The sequence below is a fragment of the Cherax quadricarinatus genome, chromosome 75 (genome assembly GCF_038502225.1).
Source record: "Cherax quadricarinatus isolate ZL_2023a chromosome 75, ASM3850222v1, whole genome shotgun sequence".
NCBI classification, from domain to species: domain Eukaryota; kingdom Metazoa; phylum Arthropoda; class Malacostraca; order Decapoda; family Parastacidae; genus Cherax; species Cherax quadricarinatus.
This window is the reverse complement of record NC_091366.1, coordinates 17,166,756-17,186,674: the sequence shown is the minus strand read 5'-3', so window position 1 is coordinate 17,186,674 and position 19,919 is coordinate 17,166,756. Positions and strand designations below refer to the sequence as shown.

The 19,919-nt window shown below is 38.7% G+C and overlaps 1 protein-coding gene across 1 annotated transcript in view; it reads right to left on the bottom strand.

Moving 5' to 3' along the window:
• Positions 1 to 11,694, bottom strand: part of LOC128706083 (uncharacterized) — a 25,666-nt gene extending 13,972 nt beyond the window's left edge. The window contains exon 1 of the mRNA XM_070100835.1: positions 11,628 to 11,694. The gene's annotated coding sequence lies outside the window, so the exon portion shown is untranslated. The remainder of the gene's footprint in view (positions 1 to 11,627) is intronic.
• Positions 11,695 to 19,919: the final 8,225 nt, after the last annotated feature.

The following is a 19,919-nucleotide window of genomic DNA, read 5'->3' as shown; positions in this document are numbered from 1 at the left end:
AGACTGTGGAAGTGAACGCCAGTCAGCCTATCATCCAGCCTGTCTTCTGTCATCCAACTGCTCCTCTGTGCTTTGTGCATCGTTACACGTCTTCCAGTCATCCATTCTCGTGGGGTAAGCCAGTCAGCCAACCCAGCTTCTAACCCAGCTGAGAGAGAGAAGTATGCCACGCAGTAAGAAGTAAGCCAAGTTCCTCTGAGGTATTGTTTATATCGCTTTGTGCTCCCTGTTGGATGCTAAGAGTGGTTTTTACCATTCCTGTGGCATAGAGTGGGTTTTCAAGCCACCTTTGTGGGTGAGTGGGGTGCGCGGCAGACCCCCAGCGTCCCCCCCCACCACTCTCTCCCACCACCCGGGGTGCGCGGCAGTACCCCAGCGAGAGTCACACCCACCACTCTCTTCCACCACCACCAGCCATCCACTCATCTACCTGTGGTTGTTTGTACCCTTGTACCGGGTCCTAGTACTGTTTTGGCTCACATAATTGGTCAAGAGATTGTAGCTGGTGCCACCGATAAAGCCAGTTATGTGAGTTCGCCTAGAACGCACATTTCTTCACGACAACAGTGTGATTGGAGGAGGAAACACCGCCCGCCCACAGGACAATATCTTCGCCTCATCACCAGTAATCACCCGTCTACTACTCCCGACTTCAGTGATAATTTTCTTGAGATATTTTTCTTGCATTTAAAGACATTTGCGTGTGTGAGACATTTATAGTAAATTGTTTGTGTACTCTAAACCTTGTGTTTTCAGTTTTTCTTTGACTCGTTAATTTTTACAATATTTTTTCAGTGTTTTTATTTATCTTATATTTTTTTTATTCTGTGTTTTTTCTTATGCTACTCCTGTCTCTAGTAAGTATTATTGTGTAGTGTACCAGTCAGTCACCCTGTGTGAAGTGATTCATTTTTTTTTATTGTATTCTTTCAGCATACCAAATTATCCATTTATTTCTATGTGTGTCTTTTTTTTTCGTATGCCAACAGTGTCTCATTCCTCTAATTTTTTCGCAGACTGTGTACCATTATTTTGCCAGCAAATTTTTGTCGTATCAGTCACAGCAAGATTTTGTTGTATCAGTCACAGCAGGAATTTGTTGTAAGAATAAACTAATACTGTTGGGTGCTCCGCCACTGTAAGTGTTATATTCCCTGTTTTGTTCCTGTGTTTTATTTTTTTTTTATAATTCTTGAACAAATTCACTCTTGATGCAATTTCAATTACTTTTAACGTAAAGTGTTTTTCTTACTCTGTTTGAGTAAATTGTTTTGTCTAATTTACAATTAAGAGTTAAAGTGTTCAATCAGTTAATTTTTTTTTTTGATCTTCATAATTTAATTCATTATTTTTCCTGAGTTTTCCCAGTGACACTTTATTACTGCAGTGATTATTTCTACACCTTATTTTGTTGCACTTGTTCTGAAGTGAATTATTTTGTTGAACTGTTCTGCAGTGAATTATTTTCTTTTATTGCTATTTTTATGATTTATAATTTAATTTTGTCTATGCATTCTTAGAAAATATTTAAAATTTCCCAGTTAACAATTTAATAATTTTATTTTACACTTTCACATTGATTTAAATAATTTAATTAATTAATTTTTTTTTATTAGCAAGAGTAAAGACAGCTCATTTTGCATTTAATTCAGTCACCAGTAATATTTTTACTTGTATATTTCAATGTAAATTTTTTTTTTTTCTTGGTCAATAGTCCTTTAAATTGAGTTTTCCTTCCTCTTGCAGTGTATTTAGACATTATTTTTGCAAAATTAGTTGTATATCTTTTCATTTCAATTCTAGAATTTTATATCATTTTATTGTTCATTATTTTTCCTTTATTTGTTCTCGTGTTACTTTGCCATTATGTCTCACATACCGTCAAGTGATACTTTAGTGAATGTCGACACTCAGACCTCTCAGGCTATTGCTGCTCCTGTCATCAGTCCTTACATTCCCTTACTGACTGACAGACAATACCTAGCCCTCGAGCAATGTGTTTGTTCTCACAGCTTGTATCTGAGATTTGTTAAAGTGATGCGAAATGTGAAGTTCAGATTAAGTTCCTATAGATCCGTGAATTACTTATTAACGTAACCGAGCGGTCAGGCACTGGTAATTCTGTCACTCCCATCAGTGTTCCACCTATACCTTCAGAATTGCAGGATAGTCCGATGCCTCAAGTGTCCGAGGACGCTCAGATTGCCTTGAGTGCTCAACCTATCCCTGCAATGCCTGCTAGTTCGAGTAGTAGTTTCTCCACAGGGGACGCCTTGTCGGAAAACAATTACTTGCAACTAGTAATGCCATCTCTTGTTGATGTCACATGCCGTCTGCAGAAAGACGTTTCTGTTGCGGCTAGTGCTCTCACTAGAGTGTCTGTAGTTGTTCCTAGTGTTCCAGATGGTGATAACGTCCTAGTTGACAGTGATTCCTGCAAAGTAAAAGGTCTATTTGTTGAACCATCCTTACATGTTGTAAGAGATAGTAAGATCCATTTCTACCTGGCCAACACTTCGGGTCACAGTGTTCGCCTTAGAGCAAATACCAATCTTGTTGACCTTGTTCACTATCCTTACCCTGTTCAGGTAGAGGATGAGTTGTCACCTGACCAGTGGGTCGGTGCTATTTCTACCGGGGAGACCTCATCCACCTCACTGGATCAATCTGTTCCACCAGTTGAGGAGAAAGCTCCCACTGACTTCCCAGATGAAGTCAAGCGTTTGTTGACTCTGTTGAACAAACGTCGTAAAGCCATTGCTTTACCAGGTGAGAAGATGGGTATAACGAACTTATTGTCCCATCGTATTCCACTTGAACCTGGTACTAGACCTATCTACATACCTGCGTACAGAATGCCTCATTCACAAGTTGCTGTCGCAGAAGAATTGATCAATCAAATGCTTGATGATGGAGTTATTGCACCTAGCAATTCACCTTGGAATGCACCCTTGATACTAGTACCTAAGAAGGATGGTACTTGGCGTCCAGTAATTGACTTTAGGAAGTTAAACGCAAAAACCATTCCAGATCGCTTTCCACTCCCTGTACTGGGTGATCTTTTATGTAATATTGGAGATAACAAAGTCTTTTCAACCCTAGATTTGTTACAAGGGTTTTGGCAAGTCCCTCTTCACGAGGACAGCCAAGAACTAACTGCATTCTCCACTCCTACAGGTCATTATCACTTCCTCCGTATGGCATTTGGATTACGATCTTCCCCTATCACGTTCTCAAGGCTCATGACTAATATCTTTAGAGGTCTCATAGGTAATGCACTTATGGTGTACTTAGATGACGTAATCGTCATGTCTAAAGACGTGGATACACACTTGAAAAGACTTGATGTAGTACTTGGTAAGCTTGAAGAAGCCAATTTAAAGATCAAACTGTCAAAATGTCAATTTTTCAGATCAGAAATTAAGTTTCTTGGTCACGTAGTCACTCCTAGAGGGGTTACGACTGACCAAAGTAAAGTAACTGCAGTACTAAATTTTCCAACTCCCAAAACTGCTAATGCCGTAAGATCCTTTGTGGGCTTAGCAGGTTTTTATAGATCTTTCATTGCCAATTTTTCTTCCATAGCTGCTCCTCTAACCGAGTTGCTTAAGAAAGATGCTCCTTTTGTTTGGACCTTCCGTCAAGAAAGAGCATTCCAAACTCTAAAAGAAAAGCTAACTTCTGCTCCAATTTTGAAATTTCCAGATTTTTCTAAGCCTTTCTATCTGACAACTGATGCTAGTTCAATTGGCATAGGTGCCGTACTAGCTCAGAAGACCGATGGCAAGTACAACGCAGTTGCATTTGCTAGCCGAGTCCTTACAAAGGCTGAACGTAATTATACAGTAACTGAGCAAGAAGCTTTAGCAATAGTATGGTCTTTAAAGCACTTCCGAGACATTATTTATCAGTACTCTGTTCATGTCTTGACAGATCATGCTCCACTGATACCCTTATTCCAGAACAAACAACCTACTGGAAGGTTAGCTAGATGGACCTTGACTATCCAAGAGTTCAATCCCACCTTTGAGCATTTACCTGGCAAGTCAAATGTAGTCGCAGATGCCTTATCGCGACATGTTAGTATAGTAACTGCAGACCCTCCATTTAGTGCTGAAGATGTAAAGAATGCTCAACGAACAGATCCCATGTGGTCTGGTGTGATTCGATTCCTGCTCCAGGAAGATCTTATTCTGACTGTGAAGCCACCAGCTCCCATCAGTGACTTTCTCATGAACCAAGAATTACTGTATCGAACAGCCGAGTTGGGTACTCCTAGCAGAAGAGTATACCAGTTAGTAATTCCACAGTCACTAGTGAATGTAGCCTTACAGCTAGTTCACGATGTACCAGGTGTTGCACACCCTGGTATGGATCGTTCAGTAAAACAAGCCAGATTGAAATACTTTTGGCCTCGTATGGCAACTGATATTTCTGAGTATGTTAAGAAATGTAGTGTCTGCATGCAACATAAAGGCAATGCTAATGGTCCTAATCCAATCCAAGTGTATCCAACTACTAGCGAACCTTGGGAAAGAGTTGCGCTAGATTTGTTAACTAATTTCCGATGTTCCCTCCAAGGTAACAAACATCTGTGTGTTATGGTAGACCATTTCACCAGATATTGCGAGTTAGTTCCTATTGCAGATAAGACTGCCTAGACAGTAGCTAAAGCGTTTAAAGAACGCATTATCTGCAGGCATACCACTCCTAAGTCCCTAGTAACAGACAATGGAGGTGAATTCTGTAATGAAATTCTTGAAAATTTGTGTACCTTGTACAAGATCTCTAAATCCACCATTGTTCCTCATCATCCTGCCAGCAATGGGTTAGCGGAACGAACCAATAAGAAAGTACTTGATGTCTTGAGAGCCACTATCAATCCCAATAGTGAAACTTGGGATGAAGTTATACCTGATGTGCAGTGTGCTATAAATTCTGCTTACAATGTTTCTATAGGTGACACTCCACATTATGCATTGTATGGTGTAGATAAACGTTTGCCTTATGAGTTATATTCTAATCCGAAACCAAATTACAACCCTGATGATTTCGTAGCAACTCGTACCAGCTTAGCTCAAAGTGTTTTTAGAAGAATCCGTGAAACACTTCATAAATCAACAGCTGAATTTACAAGAGTCGCAAATACTCGAGTAAAGCCATCCAAAATCAAAGTAGGTTCGAGAGTTATGCTGACTAACTTTAACAAAACGTCTGCAATGCCAAAGCTTGATCAAAAGTTTGTTGGTCCTTATCGAGTAGTTGAACATATCACTGGTAATAAGTATAAGGTTAGAGAGATTAGTACTGGTCAGTATAAAGAATCGCATTTGGATCATATGAAGTTAGTATGTGATGATAATGATGTTCCAACCCAGACTAATGTGACAGACTCTGACAATCCTCCTGATCCTGTACTCTCTTCCTCTGATACTCAGTCAGATGATCAACCTGAATGTCGTTATTCCCTATGTACACGACAGGTATTGAGAAATCCTCAAGTATAATTTGTAACTTCCAATTCAGATTTGCCTCAAATACAGCATGAGTTAGCCAATGCTACAGAGTTTGATCCTCCCAGAGATGACACCCATTCTGCATATGCCAATCTTACCCTAGCAGAGTTGGGGTTAAATGTAAATAACCTGTATAGATGAATAATTACAGTATCAACTTACCAGTATTCAAGAATTTTTTTTTGTGTTCATGTTCTCTCCGCATTCTGAGAGTTAACAGTTAGATTTGCGTGCACCGAATCTGCCTTTCTGTTAAACACTCTTTCTTTGTATATATTCCTTCCTCAGAATCCGTAGATCACATGAATACAGATCGTTCGATCAAAATTTTTGTTTTTATCACTTGTAATCTCAACGTTGAGTTCGTTGTTCATTTGTTGAGTTTTAAGTTGTACTATAGTATACCTTGTATTGCATTACAGTTTCAGTTACGTAAGCTTTCATTCCAATGTTCTACTTATGTATCTATAATGTTTCATGTTGTGTACTTTGACATTGTATAGAATCAGCCCAAGCCGTATACCTGCCATCTCTAGTTTGTATTAGTTGTATGTCGGGACGACATACGTTAGCGTCGCCGAGCTCTCAGTAGTAGTAACCAGTTACCAGTAACTAGTTACCAGTAACCTGTCCGTTGACTCAACGACCAACCGTCTTGAGTCACGGTCTGTGCTGAGCTGACACTATTTCAAAAGACCCACTACGGGGTACTGGCCAGCCGGCTAGTCAGTATTACGAGTGTAACCAAGGAGACAGGTAACGGCTGCGGGCTCCCTCCACATAACAGCAATTATAAGTAATAACAGCCTACGTGAGTATTTCTACCCTAATCCACGTATCGAACTCCCACATGATATATAAATATATATAAATATATATAAATATATATATATATAAATATATATAATATATATATATATAAATATATATAAATATATATATATATATATATAAATATATATATATATAAATATATATAAATATATATATATATATATAAATATATATAAATATATATATATATATATATAAATATATAAATATATATAAATATATATATATATATATATATATATATATATATATATATATATATATATAAAAATATATATAAATATATATAAATATATATAAATATATAAATATATATAAATATATAAATATATATATAAATATATATAAATATATATAAATATATATAAATATATATATAAATATATATAAATATATATATAAATATATATAAATATATATATAAATATATATATAAATATATATATAAATATATATATAAATATATATAAATATATATATATATATAAATATATATAAATATATATATATATATATATAAATATACATAAATATATATATATATATAAATAATATACATAATATATATATAAATATACATAAATATATATACATATATATATAAATATACATAAATATATATACATATATATATATATATATATATAAATATATATATATATAAATATATATATATATAAATATATATATATATATATAATATATATATATATATATATATATATATATATATATATATATATATATATATATATATATATATATATATATATATATATATGCAAAACAACCACTCTGAAAAAATAGAGAAATTCCAAGCGCTTTCGTGACTACTCACATTATCAAGGAACTATGAAAGTAAAGCATCCAAGGAAGCTATATAAGGGGTCAGGCCAGCACCTCACTATCAGATCCCACAACGGTTAAACACCTGACGCGCGCCGACCCAACTTGGATAGGTCCTTTGCACAACTCACCCCACAAACTATTCTACCCAATTAAATTTAAAAATTATTTGTCCAGTGTATTATTAAATTCTTCCCAAATTCTATTAATTATAAATGGTTCTAATTTATATAAACCAAAGGAAATATTCATATTATTGTCAAAACTGCTTTTTATGAAACAAGATTCAATTATATTCCTGTCGACCACGGACTTGCTTAATACTACTTTCTCAACTTTTTGAAAATCAATTGGATGGTTAAAATCTCTTACATGAATAAACAGAGCATAAGAATCTTGTCCAGTTCTAATGCTATATTTATGTTGTTTTAATCTTAGTTCGAGATTTTTACCAGTTTGACCGTAATAAACTTTATCGCAAATTTTACAAGGAATCTTATAGACACATCCATCAGCATTTTGGGGGGAATTCTTTATCAAAAGTTTTTTTACTGTATCAAGATTTTTGAATACAACTTTAATATTAAAAGGTCTTAAGAAGAGAAGGCATATCAACCAAGTTTTCATGGCAAGGGAGAACCAACATATTTTTAGTTGAATAAGGTTGGTTGTCCCTTTTTGGATTGTAAAAAGTATTTCTAGCAACTTTAAAAGATTTATCAATTACATTTCTTGGGTATTTTAAATCATTACCTATTTCATAAATTTTGGATATTTCCTCATCTAGGAAATAGGTAATGATTTAAAATACCCAAGAAATGTAATTGATAAATCTTTTAAAGTTGCTAGAAATACTTTTTACAATCCAAAAAGGGACAACCAGCCTTATTCAACTAAAAATATGTTGGTTCTCCCTTACCATGAAAACTTGGTTGATATGCCTTCTCTTCTTAAGACCTTTTAATATTAAAGTTGTATTCAAAAATCTTGATACAGTAAAAAAACTTTTGATAAAGAATTCCCCCCAAAATGCTGATGGATGTGTCTATAAGATTCCTTGTAAAATTTGCGATAAAGTTTATTACGGTCAAACTGGTAAAAATCTCGAACTAAGATTAAAACAACATAAATATAGCATTAGAACTGGACAAGATTCCAATGCTCTATTTATTCATGTAAGAGATTTTAACCATCCAATTGATTTTCAAAAAGTTGAGAAAGTAGTATCAAGCAAGTCCATGGTCGACACGAATATAATTGAATCTTGTTTCATAAAAAGCAGTTTTGACAATAATATGAATATTTCCTTTGGTTTATATAAATTAGATCCATTTATAATTAATAGAATTTGGGAAGAATTTAATAATACACTGGACAAATAATTTTTAAATTTTCTTGGGTAGAATAGTTTGTGGGGTGGGTTGTGCAAAGGACCTGTCCAAGTTGGCTCGCCGCGCGTCAGGTGTTTAACCATTGTGGGATCTGATAGTGAGGTGCTGGCCAGACCCCTTATATAGCTTCCTTGGATGCTTTACTTTCATAGTTCCTTGATAATGTGAGTAGTCACGAAAGCGCTTGGAATTTCTCTATTTTTTCAGAGTGGTTGTTTTGCATATTCCGAAATCACCTGTTTACTGTGATCTTATTGCATATATATATATATATATATATATATATATATATATATATATATATATATATATATATATATATATATATATATATATATATATATATATATATATATATATATATATATATATATATATATATATATATATATATATATATATATATATATATAAGTAAAACTTGCGATGTTCGCTTAAATAGCAACGTTCTTCTTGCCGAATAAGACAAGCGAAAATTTGTGAATGCAATAATTCCTCAAAAATCATTCAGAACCTAACGAAAAAAATGTTTCATTGTGTTTGTTTATTATTAAATTACTGCAAACTTATCTAAAATTTATTTATTTGGATTAGGTTAAATTAAATTGTGCTTATTACAATAAGGTCAGGTAAGTTTTCTAAGGTTTTTATGGTACTGAATTATTAATTTTTACATTAACTTAAATGAAAAAAAAAAATTTAAAAGCATAAGAGAAAATTTTAGAAAGGTCATAATTTTAGATGAGTTCGAGCTAATTGACCAGTTTTACCTATTCGGCACGACATATATGCAATTTTAATTGAAGAAACTGGGATTTCAGTGTAACTGTGATAATCTGTGAAATGTCTCTTATTTAATTCAGAGCTTCATCACTGATATTTAACAACATTAGAAACTTATGACGCACTCTGCACTATTCTTTTCGCACGCATTGACGTACAGGTGGCCGGAGTGATGCAATACAGAGCTGCCTCTGTCGGATCGCACACTGACCGAAATATATTTACCTGTTAACCTTACTACAGTGTAATAATCACATATATTCGTATATTACAGGGCTATGGAAGTCTATATAGATGGTTGCTCTCTAACAGCCTACTGATTCTGATATAGGTTTAAAAACTCATATGATAAGAAGGTACCACTATTATACATAACTTTTGTTTATCATACTACTGCTTGTATAGGTTGTCCAGACATGTTAACTGCTTGTGTGGGATGGTTCACTTTCATGACCTTCCTGGATTACTGCTATGTTCAACCTGCAACTCTCCTGGATGGTTGCCATCAACCTACTGCCTTCCTGGATGGTCACCATCAACCTGCTACCTCTCCTGGATGGTTCCCATCAACTTACTGCCTTCCTGGATGGTCTCCAACCCGCTACCTCTCCTGGATGGTCCCCATCAACCTGCTACCTCTCCTGGTTGGTCTCCATCAACTTACTGCCTTCCTGGATGGTCTCCATCAACCCGCTACCTCTCCTGGATGGTCTCCATCAACCTGCTACCTCTCCTGGTTGGTCTCCATCAACTTACTGCCTTCCTGGATTGTTACCATCAAACTACTGCCTTCCTGCATGGTCACCATCAGCCTGATACCTCTCCTGGATCGTTGTTGTCTACCAACCTACTGCCTCCCTGGACCATCATTGTCTACCAACCTACTGCCTCCCTGGATCATTGTTGTCTACCAACCTACTGCCTCCCTGTATCGTTGTTGTCTACCAACCTACTGCCTCCCTGGATCGTTGTTGTCTACCAACCTACTGCTTCCCTGGATCGTTGTTGTCTACCAACCTACTGCCTCCCTGTATCGTTATTGTCTACCAACCTACTGCCTCCCTGGATCGTTGTTGTCTACCAACCTAGTGCCTCCCTGGATCGTTGTTGTCTACCATCCTACTGCCTCCCTGGATCGTTGTAGTCTACCAACCTACTGCCTCCCTGGATCGTTGTTGTCTACCAACCAACTGCCTCCCTGGATCGTTGTTGTCCACCAACCTACTGCCTCCCTGGATCGTTGTTGTCTACCAACCTACTGCCTCCCTGGATCGTTGTTGTCTACCAACCTACTGCCTCCCTGGATCGTTGTTGTCTACCAACCTAGTGCCTCCCTGGATCGTTGTTGACTACCAACCTACTGCCTCCCTGGATCGTTGTTGTCTACCAACCTACTGCCTCCCTGGATCGTTGTTGTCTACCAACCTACTGCCTCCCTGGATCGTTGTTGTCTACCAACCTACTGCCTCCCTGGATCGTTGTTGTCTACCAACCTACTGCCTCCCTGTATCGTTGTTGTCTACCAACCTACTGCCTCCCTGGATCGTTGTCTACCAACCTACTGCCTCCCTGGATCGTTGTTGTCTACCAACCTACTGCCTCCCTGTATCGTTGTTGTCTACCAACCTACTGCCTCCCTGGATCGTTGTTGTCTACCAACCTACTGCCTCCCTGTATCGTTGTTGTCTACCAACCTACTGCCTTCCTGTATCGTTGTTGTCTACCAACCTACTGCCTCCCTGTATCTTTGTTGTCTACCAACCTACTGCCTCCCTGGATCATTGTTGTCTACCAATCTACTGCCTCCCTGTATCGTTGTTGTCTACCAACCTACTGCCTCCCTGGATCGTTGTTGTCTACCAACCTACTGCCTCCCTAGACTCTGTTTACCACGTACCTACTACCTCCTTGGATGGTTACAGCTACGAACCTACTGCCTCTCTGGATGCTTGTTAGATACAGAACTATCACCATTGCACACATATGACTCAGTAAATAAAAATGTACTTAGATACCTCTTGTAACTATGTAGCAAAAACCGCTCAATTAAACTCACCCAGAGTGATCAGACCACTAAACTCATTATACCTCTTTCTGCGTGACTACCTGATCCACCATGATGCCTGGTCACAGGCCTTCTTATTGCTTAACGAAAAACAAAGACTTTGCTTCATACTCCAATGTCTCATAAGGATGTAGATTTCTACTGCTTATGTTAAAGACAAATAAACTTGACAAATATGATCTCAAGTGTTACCTTGTGTGTCAGCTGCCAGGGTTGTCAGGAGTGGTGTTGTGTACCTGGAGCGGCCAGCAAGTCTGATGCTGCTAGCGGACCTCAGCGTCACCTTATATAGACAAATCTTCGTCACTGATTTAGTCATCGAATCCAAGTTGCTCCTCCCCCTTATCAAACTCCTCCTCTTCCTCTTACTCCTCCCCCTCCTACTACTACTACTACTACTGCTAATACTACTTCTACTACTACTACTTCTTCTACTACTACTATTTCTATTACTACTACCGTTATTATCTTTACTACTACTATTTCTAGTACTACTACTCTATTACTACTGCTATTTCTACTACATCCTCCTACTCTTGTGAGAAATTACCTGCATGAGGTTTACAGGGTATTACCTGAATTATTACGTGCAAGTAATTTGGGTGAGGTAAGTGGGGCATAGTCACAGTAGGTTGCAGAACTGTCACTCCCTCGATGCTCACTCCATCACCACTTTCACGAAAAGCTAAACCTGACATTAAATTAATAATTACAATATTAAAACCACCTACTCGGTGTACTGTCTCGGCTGAGTGGTTGAGGGGAGTAGACGTGTGCTGGGGATCTGGACCTACTAATTCGCAGGCCTACCCATTTCTCCCGACTGATAAGTCATCATTAAAACTCCTACTGTTGGAAGACAGTTTCAGTGTTGTGAGAACTCTTATGTGCGAGCTGTGACTAAGGATATACCTAGTGAAACACTGGAAATAGTTTTCCTTTTTGCAAAGGCCCTCACAGGCCTCTGCTTCCCCTCTGCCTTTCATTTGACCTCAGCCTTTTGCCTCTATCAACATACAGTGTAGAGGCGAATTTTGCTAGTCCACTGCTACTCGTGCCTCTCAAAATGCTCACAACTCATCGCTTTACCAACCTGAGGAATAACGACGAGTGTGCAGTCCTACGTGAGTTGGTAACCCAGGTGTGCACACACTGAAAATTCGTCTTTCACTCCAAGACACATGTGCTAGAAGTTCTTCAAGGTTGGAGTAACTATTTGTACGAGTATTGCAGTGTTTGGTAACTCTTGAGAAGTCTGCCTCAGTCAGTGACCTTGAGCGAGGCACTGCATCACCTGCCTGAGACTTTCGCCCACATTGACTATGTGAATAAAGGCGAATGTGCATGCTCAGTTACCCTTGCTGTTCTCCTGTATCCCCAACTCTCCGCCTCTAAACTCAGCCGTTCGCCTCTATCAAGGTGCAGTGTAGAGGTGTATTTTGCTGCCCCGCTGGTACTCGAATATGTGAGTTCCGCAAGTGCTTCAGATTTGTTGTAACTATTTGCATGAGTGGATTATGCTTACTTAGGACATTGTGCTACCATCAGTACCTACGTAGGCTTAAAATGAGTGAGGAATGTCTGGCCTGCTGGGTGACCTTGAAAATGGCACTATAAGACCCGCATGCCACTTACACCCATACTGCGTGTGTCTAGTGAGGTGAATGTCCCTTCCTCGACTTTCCTATTCACCGGTATTCCTTAACTCGTCGCCATTATCTACATATGGGATAAGGGCGAGTTTAGCTGATCCAGGCCAAACAGCGCTCCAAGCCAGCCAGTGAAGGCCAAGTGAAGGCCAGTGAAGGCCAAGGCATTCTGAATCCCAGAATGCCTTTGTGAACGTTCTACAGTGTTCCGGTCGTACCTTCGGTGTTGTGAGAACAAGTTCTTATGTAGTGAAAATTTGTCTGTCATTCCAAGACACATGTGCTAGATGTGTTAAGTGCTGCAGGTTTGGAGTAATTAACAAGTAGTACAGGGTTGGTAACTCTCGAGACGACTGTGGGCCCAGTGAATGACCTTGAAAATTGCACTGCGACCTGCAGGCCACTACACCCATATTGCCTGTGTCTAGCGAGGTGAATATCCCTTCCTTGTCCCTTCTCCTTCCTCGATTTGGAACTCAGCCGTTCGCCTCTATTTGCCTGTGGTCTAGAGGCGGTTTTTTGCCAGACCACATGGGTGCTTGAGTGCCCGTGTCCTCTGTGCCGCACTCCGCTCATCTTGCGAGTGTCTCCTGTGTGCCTGCCTGCCTGCTGCAAGCAGGTGTCCGGGTGGTTGGCGCGGGCTTGGCGAGCACAGTCAAGCAAGCTTGAGGGCAGCACTAAAAGCTAGCCAGAACAAGCTAAGGCAGCCTGCAGTTATAGCTGTCCTAGGGCCCAGCATGTCTGTGTATACATTCTGCAGTGCTGCTGGCATACCAGTGTTTCCTGTAGTGGCTTGAGAACAATTTGAGGAGCATTGCAGTGCTGACATTTTGAGTGGAACATGCCAGAGGTTCACTTATAAACATAGTAAGTTTGTGGTGATTGGCTTGTACACAGTGAACATTCATCTGTCATACTTGTGCTAGAAGTGTTAAGTGCTGCTTTCCCCAACAGTTAATTGTTATTTGTAAGCCTGTATTAAGACTTTAAAAGGCTCAGAGTGTGCTTCAGTGTAGTGACTCCTTACATTTAATAAATCAGTGTAATACATGCTCTGCTCAGTGTAACTGAACTATTAAATACGGTTACAAAATTAAGTTGCTTGTCCTAGTGTCATTGCTGTGTTTTCTAATACATTTTCTCGTTCAGACTGAAACTTTACTGCTAAATTCCCAGTAATATTTCAAATTGTAGTGTTGATCTGTGGTGTGAGTGTGTAACTTATGCTTTGTATTTTTACTGTGAACAAGCTTACTGCTGCATAATGTTCAGTTTCATGAATACTTTCTTGAGTAATTCGGTTACCTTTAAACTGTGTTAAGCAAGAGTCAGCCTGTTAACATCTATGTTCCTTGCCATCTCATCTAGTGGGTCTGGCGCCTAGTTAAAATTGTAATAGTAACAATTTGCAATCATTATACTTCTAGTTATACATTGTGTAAATTGTTTTAGACTATTTGATCAACTGGATTGTAGTGTTTAACTTCTGATACACCAATTTAATGACTGCAGACTCGCACTGACACATAATAAACACATTAAAACGCTGGTAACTCCAGAAGCTGGGCCTAGTGTGTGACCTTGAGAAGTTGAGTGTGTTTATTACGACCAGCGGTGTACCACTCTCACTTATATTTACATCTACACAAGTGTATTCTAAGTGATAAAGTGTACACTTGGTGTACTTGGTAACACTTGTCATACATAGTAACGCGTGTGTAAGTGAGATTGTTTAGGTACTGGTTCATCTATCTACAGCTGCACACTTATGCTTGCATACATGTATAACATAGTAACGTGTGAGTTACCCAGGATGGACCAAGCAAGTCAACCAGAGTGATTTATCTCATTGTCATTGTAACATTACCTAGTTTTTTTTTTTTTTTTTTAGTAATACTGTTTTCAGTCTGTGGTTGGGGTAAGAGGTTGTCTTCAGCGTTCATTGTGATGTCTGCTATATTATTATTTCAGTGAGGTACATTAGGTGGCAGTAGCCTGAACTAACTCAAGTGGAAGTTATCATTGAATTTGAACCTCATGTTTAATATGATGTATGTCAGAATTCTAATTTTATGCTCAATATTACCTACTTTGTCTCTCTCTCTCTCTCTCTCTCTCTCTCTCTCTCTCTCTCTGTTCATCTTTGTAATTTGTGATAAGGTGTAAGACCTCGCCTGTACCATCCATTATATCATTATATGTACCATATTATTAACACACATACAAGAGGTCTCTGAGTGTGTTTTTGGTGGGGTGTGTGTCGTATTGAGTGGTGGTGGTCTGGGTTGAGTATGGTTGGAGGTGTTCATTGAACTTGAGCACTTGTGTCTTGTGATCTATTTTGGACTTCTGACTTTGTAGTGAATATTTGCTCTTGCATAAGCTATAAGGGAAAGATAAGCGAGGAATTCTTGTGTTGTGAGTCTTACACCAGATATCATCACTGGCAAACATGGCAACTGTCATAGAGGAACCTATTTCTGCAGGTGATGGAAATGATGATAGCTTCCAAACCTTTAAAAGTAAACAAAAGAGAAAAAGTGAGAAAGGGCTAGAGCGTCGACGTAGTCAGACTCACTTGACTCGTACACAATGTGATACTAAACGTCCTTGGTGCACAGAGGCTGCAAGAAGTCTTTCTTCAAAGGAAGAATGTGTTAAGCTGAACTTCCCTGACAACACCCCGCTGCCTGCTAAGTGTGCATGGCTAATGGAAGCTGTAAACAAGCATCCTAACTCAAGGATCCAATTTAGGAAAAACACACACAACTTTGTGTTTGTGGAACAGAATGAAGAACTGATCAATGATCTACTTAGTACACCTTATGGGGATATTAAGCTGCTCCGACCTCCATCAGACACTCACCACTTTAAAAAATGGGTCAGTATCATAATCTTTGGATACCCTCACTGCATGGACTCATCCCATCTGACTCTAAGTGAGCATATCATCAAGCCTAAAAGACTTAAAGGAAAATCCCAAATTAGTGCCAGTTGGGTGGGTCCTGTGCCCCTCCCCCGGAATATCTGGGTGCATGGTTTACGTTTCCTAAACATCGAAGTGTACCTACCCCCTAAACGTAGGTGTTACAAATGCCAGCACTATGGCCATGTGAAATACTACATTCTTGGTGTGGTAAGTGTGCTGGGAAACATTCCACTAGAGAATGCACAGTAGGCCCCGACAGCCGAAAATTTAAGTGTATTAACTGTAAAGAAGTTGAGGTTACAGTTTCCCATAAGGACTGCAGTCAGAACCCAAACAACCTTCGATGTAAACCTGATAACAGTCCTTTAATGGTAACTGAGGATGGGGCCATCCAGTCTACCACAGCCAGATCTGAGACTGAACCTCTGCAAAGTGTGCAAGAACCCCACCTCACTGCAAAGGATTCTGGTGATACCAGAATGCCATCACACACACCAGCTGTGGAGGAGCTAGCCATCCCTGCTAGCACATATGGAACTACTGGTCTGCCACTACAGATACCTATGGCTACACCTGAATATGGGGATGAGTTTGTCATTTCTCCCAATACACACAACTACAACAGTCAGACGGACACCACACAGGTAACCTCCCTGGAAATTGGAGATGAGTCAGATGCACAGGACCTACCTGCAATGAATGATGAAACAGAGAACACTAATGTAACCATGGTACCTGTTAAGGTGATAGGTGTTAAAGAAAGCACTAACCCAGAAGTGCCATCCTCCGGAGAGGCATTGGATTCGCCTGACCTTCCTCATATTATAACAAATTTCCAGAAAAAAATTGAGCATCTTGAACAGATCCTGACAAGTTTAATAAATATATGTAATCAGGATGATGCTCTTGAGCATGGTGATGATGTCAAAAGTGCAGCAATCTCCGTTCAGCTTCCAGCAATTTGTAAGAAAGAAGCCCATAACTCTTGCCTTCAAGACTTGCCTTTTAACTGGCTGCCAAGATGCCGAAAAATGCTTAAAAATAAAGGTCCTGAAGATAAAGACGTACAAACTATGCTATTTGCTCTTAAGTGTCTGCACATTGTAGCCAAAGCATAATAGTCTTACCGTCTTATAAGCAAGAGATTGTAATAACTCACTACAATAGATACATTACAAATCTTTTCATGGAACATTGCTTCCATCAGGAAGCGGTTGCCTGACTTACATCATATTAGTGCAACCAAGAATATTGATATCATCTGTTTGCAGGATTGTAGATTGAAAGATGGAGCACCTCCACCAAACTTGCCTGGATATGCAGCTTATAACCTAAGGTCAACCAACTGTTGTGTGATGTATGTCAGAAAGAACTTGCTACATTCACTCCTTTCCTTGCAGAGTCGAGTTAACATGCAGTATCATGGTGTCAAAGTATATGCAGGCGATTTTTCCATAAACATTTTTAATCTCTGTGCCCCAGCGAACCAGCTTCGACCTGATGCTTTACCAGATCGCATCAATAGTGAACCTACCATCATTCTTGGAGATTTTAATGCCAGACATAAGAATATTGGTGGGTCTATAACAAACACCAATGGAACTAAACTAGTGAGATTGCTAAATGAGCATGATGTTCGAATTGTGGGCACTACTGAGCCTACTCACATATATGGTGGCATACTAGATCTGTGTCTTGGATTTAATACATCATATATGATGCATGACTCTGTCATAGTTGATGATCTTCTATCTGATCACTTCCCAAGACTAACAACTGTCAATCTTGATCACATCTCCAGCAATCAAGGAGCTAAATACAGAAGGAGGAAACTTATTCTCAAACCAGAACACAGAGACAACTTTATTAACCACTTGGATCAATGGTATAAGAATTACGAGTCCATTGGCACACAAAAATTTAATGATGATTTAATTACCACTATTGAGAGTGTTCTCACAGATCAAGTGGGCAGGAATAGGAAACAAAGACCCTCCACTATAAATAACAATAAAAACCAATGTAAATACTATAATGATCCACAGCTACGCAATCTAACACATGCAGCTAGGAGGATTGGTAAAGCATACCGTGAATGTAGAACCCCAGACCTGCTCAGAACGTTCCAAGCTGCACTAACAAATGCAAGGAATAGAAAGGAAGAGCTTAGGCAACAGGAATGGGAACAGTTTGTTAGTGGATTAAATAGGTCCACCCCTTTGAGTTTGGCTTGGAAAGGTATAAATAAAATAACCAGGAAAAAGACTGGCAATGTTGCTCATCCCTTTCCTCTTGAAAAAGCAAATGACCTCATAAATGACTGGTCCAAAACAACCAGGCATGAAAGCCTTCTATCTCATATTAGAAAAAATTTAGAGAGTACTTCTGAAGAAATGTTGAAACTGATTAATTTTATGAGCCAAAATATTGATGAGAGTGATTGCCTCTTTACCGAGTATGAATTAGATAATGCGTTAACCAAAGGTCGATCAACTGCTCCTGGAGAGGATGGTATAACCTATGATATTCTCAGAACTCTAAGGCACGTGCCTAATAACCCTTTGTTGGCACTGTATAATCTCAGTTACATTGAGGGCGTTCTTCCTACTTCCTGGACCAATAGTCTCATTGTGCCTATCCCTAAGCCCCAACAGCCTGATACATTTAGGCCGATCTCCTTAACTAGTTGTCTTTGTAAAACTTTTGAAAGAATGATGCTTAACAGACTGTACTACAGAATCAGACACCAACTTTCCCCCTACCTCTATGGGTTCAGAACTGTATTTCCACCTTTCTCACTGCACACACCTCTACTAGTTTTACCACTTTTCTTGATCTAAAATCTGCATTTGATATTTCGAACAGAACTAGCCAAAATGAATATTGGTGGTAGCTTACTCTGCTGGATAATAGGATACCTGTCAAATAGAGTATCCTCTGTCCTTTACCAAGGCTTCAGAAGTGATTCTAAAGAAATGTCTTTAGGTACACCGCAGGGAGGAGTTCTTAGTCCCATGCTATTTAATATTCTGATTAATGCTCTCCTAAATGCTCTACCTGCCTCACCTAAACATATAGCTATAAGCTATGCTGATGATATCATGATCCATACAACAGGGCATAAGAAGATGAATACCGTTCTTAATGAAGTTCAAGCAATTTGTAATCGACTAGGCCTCATAATATCTTCCTCTAAAACTAAGATATTAACAAGCAAACGACATCCCCCACCCATCTATTTGCAGGGTGAAATCATTAGCTACGTTAAAACTTACAGATATCTTGGTGTAGATGTACCCTTTAACAAATCCACTATACCACAACTAAACAAGAAATGTAAAGCTAGGCTAAATGCTATCAAAGCTGTTGCTGGCTACAATCCCAACTATGGTGCTAATGTGAGAATCGTGAGAATGATGTACATAGCCTATGTTAGGTCCTTAATTGATTATGCTGCTCCCATGTTGATATTAGCTAGAGAAAGTTCTCTCCGACCCTTGGAGTTAATGCAAAATGAAGCTCTCAGGATTATTCTTGGCTGTCCCAGATCTACAAAAGTTCTTAACATGAGGAAGGAGCTTGGTATTTCTAGTATCAGTGATAGGATTGTTGAAATTAACACTGTACTCGATATTAGAATGTTGAGAAACGAACCAGACACTGTCACAGTGAATCTTACCAAGTGTCTAGAGGTAAATACACACAGATCTAAATGGATTGTGAAAACGTGCAATTGCATTAAGTTTTATAACCTGCATGAACTGTATCACTGTAGGCAACAAGAGCATTTCACCCCTCCATGGAAGATGTGTTCATTTAATATCACATACCTACAAGTCCCTCCCAAGAAGCTCATTGCTAGTAATCCCTTCCTTAAAACTCTTGTTAGAGCAACTGCTCAAGAAG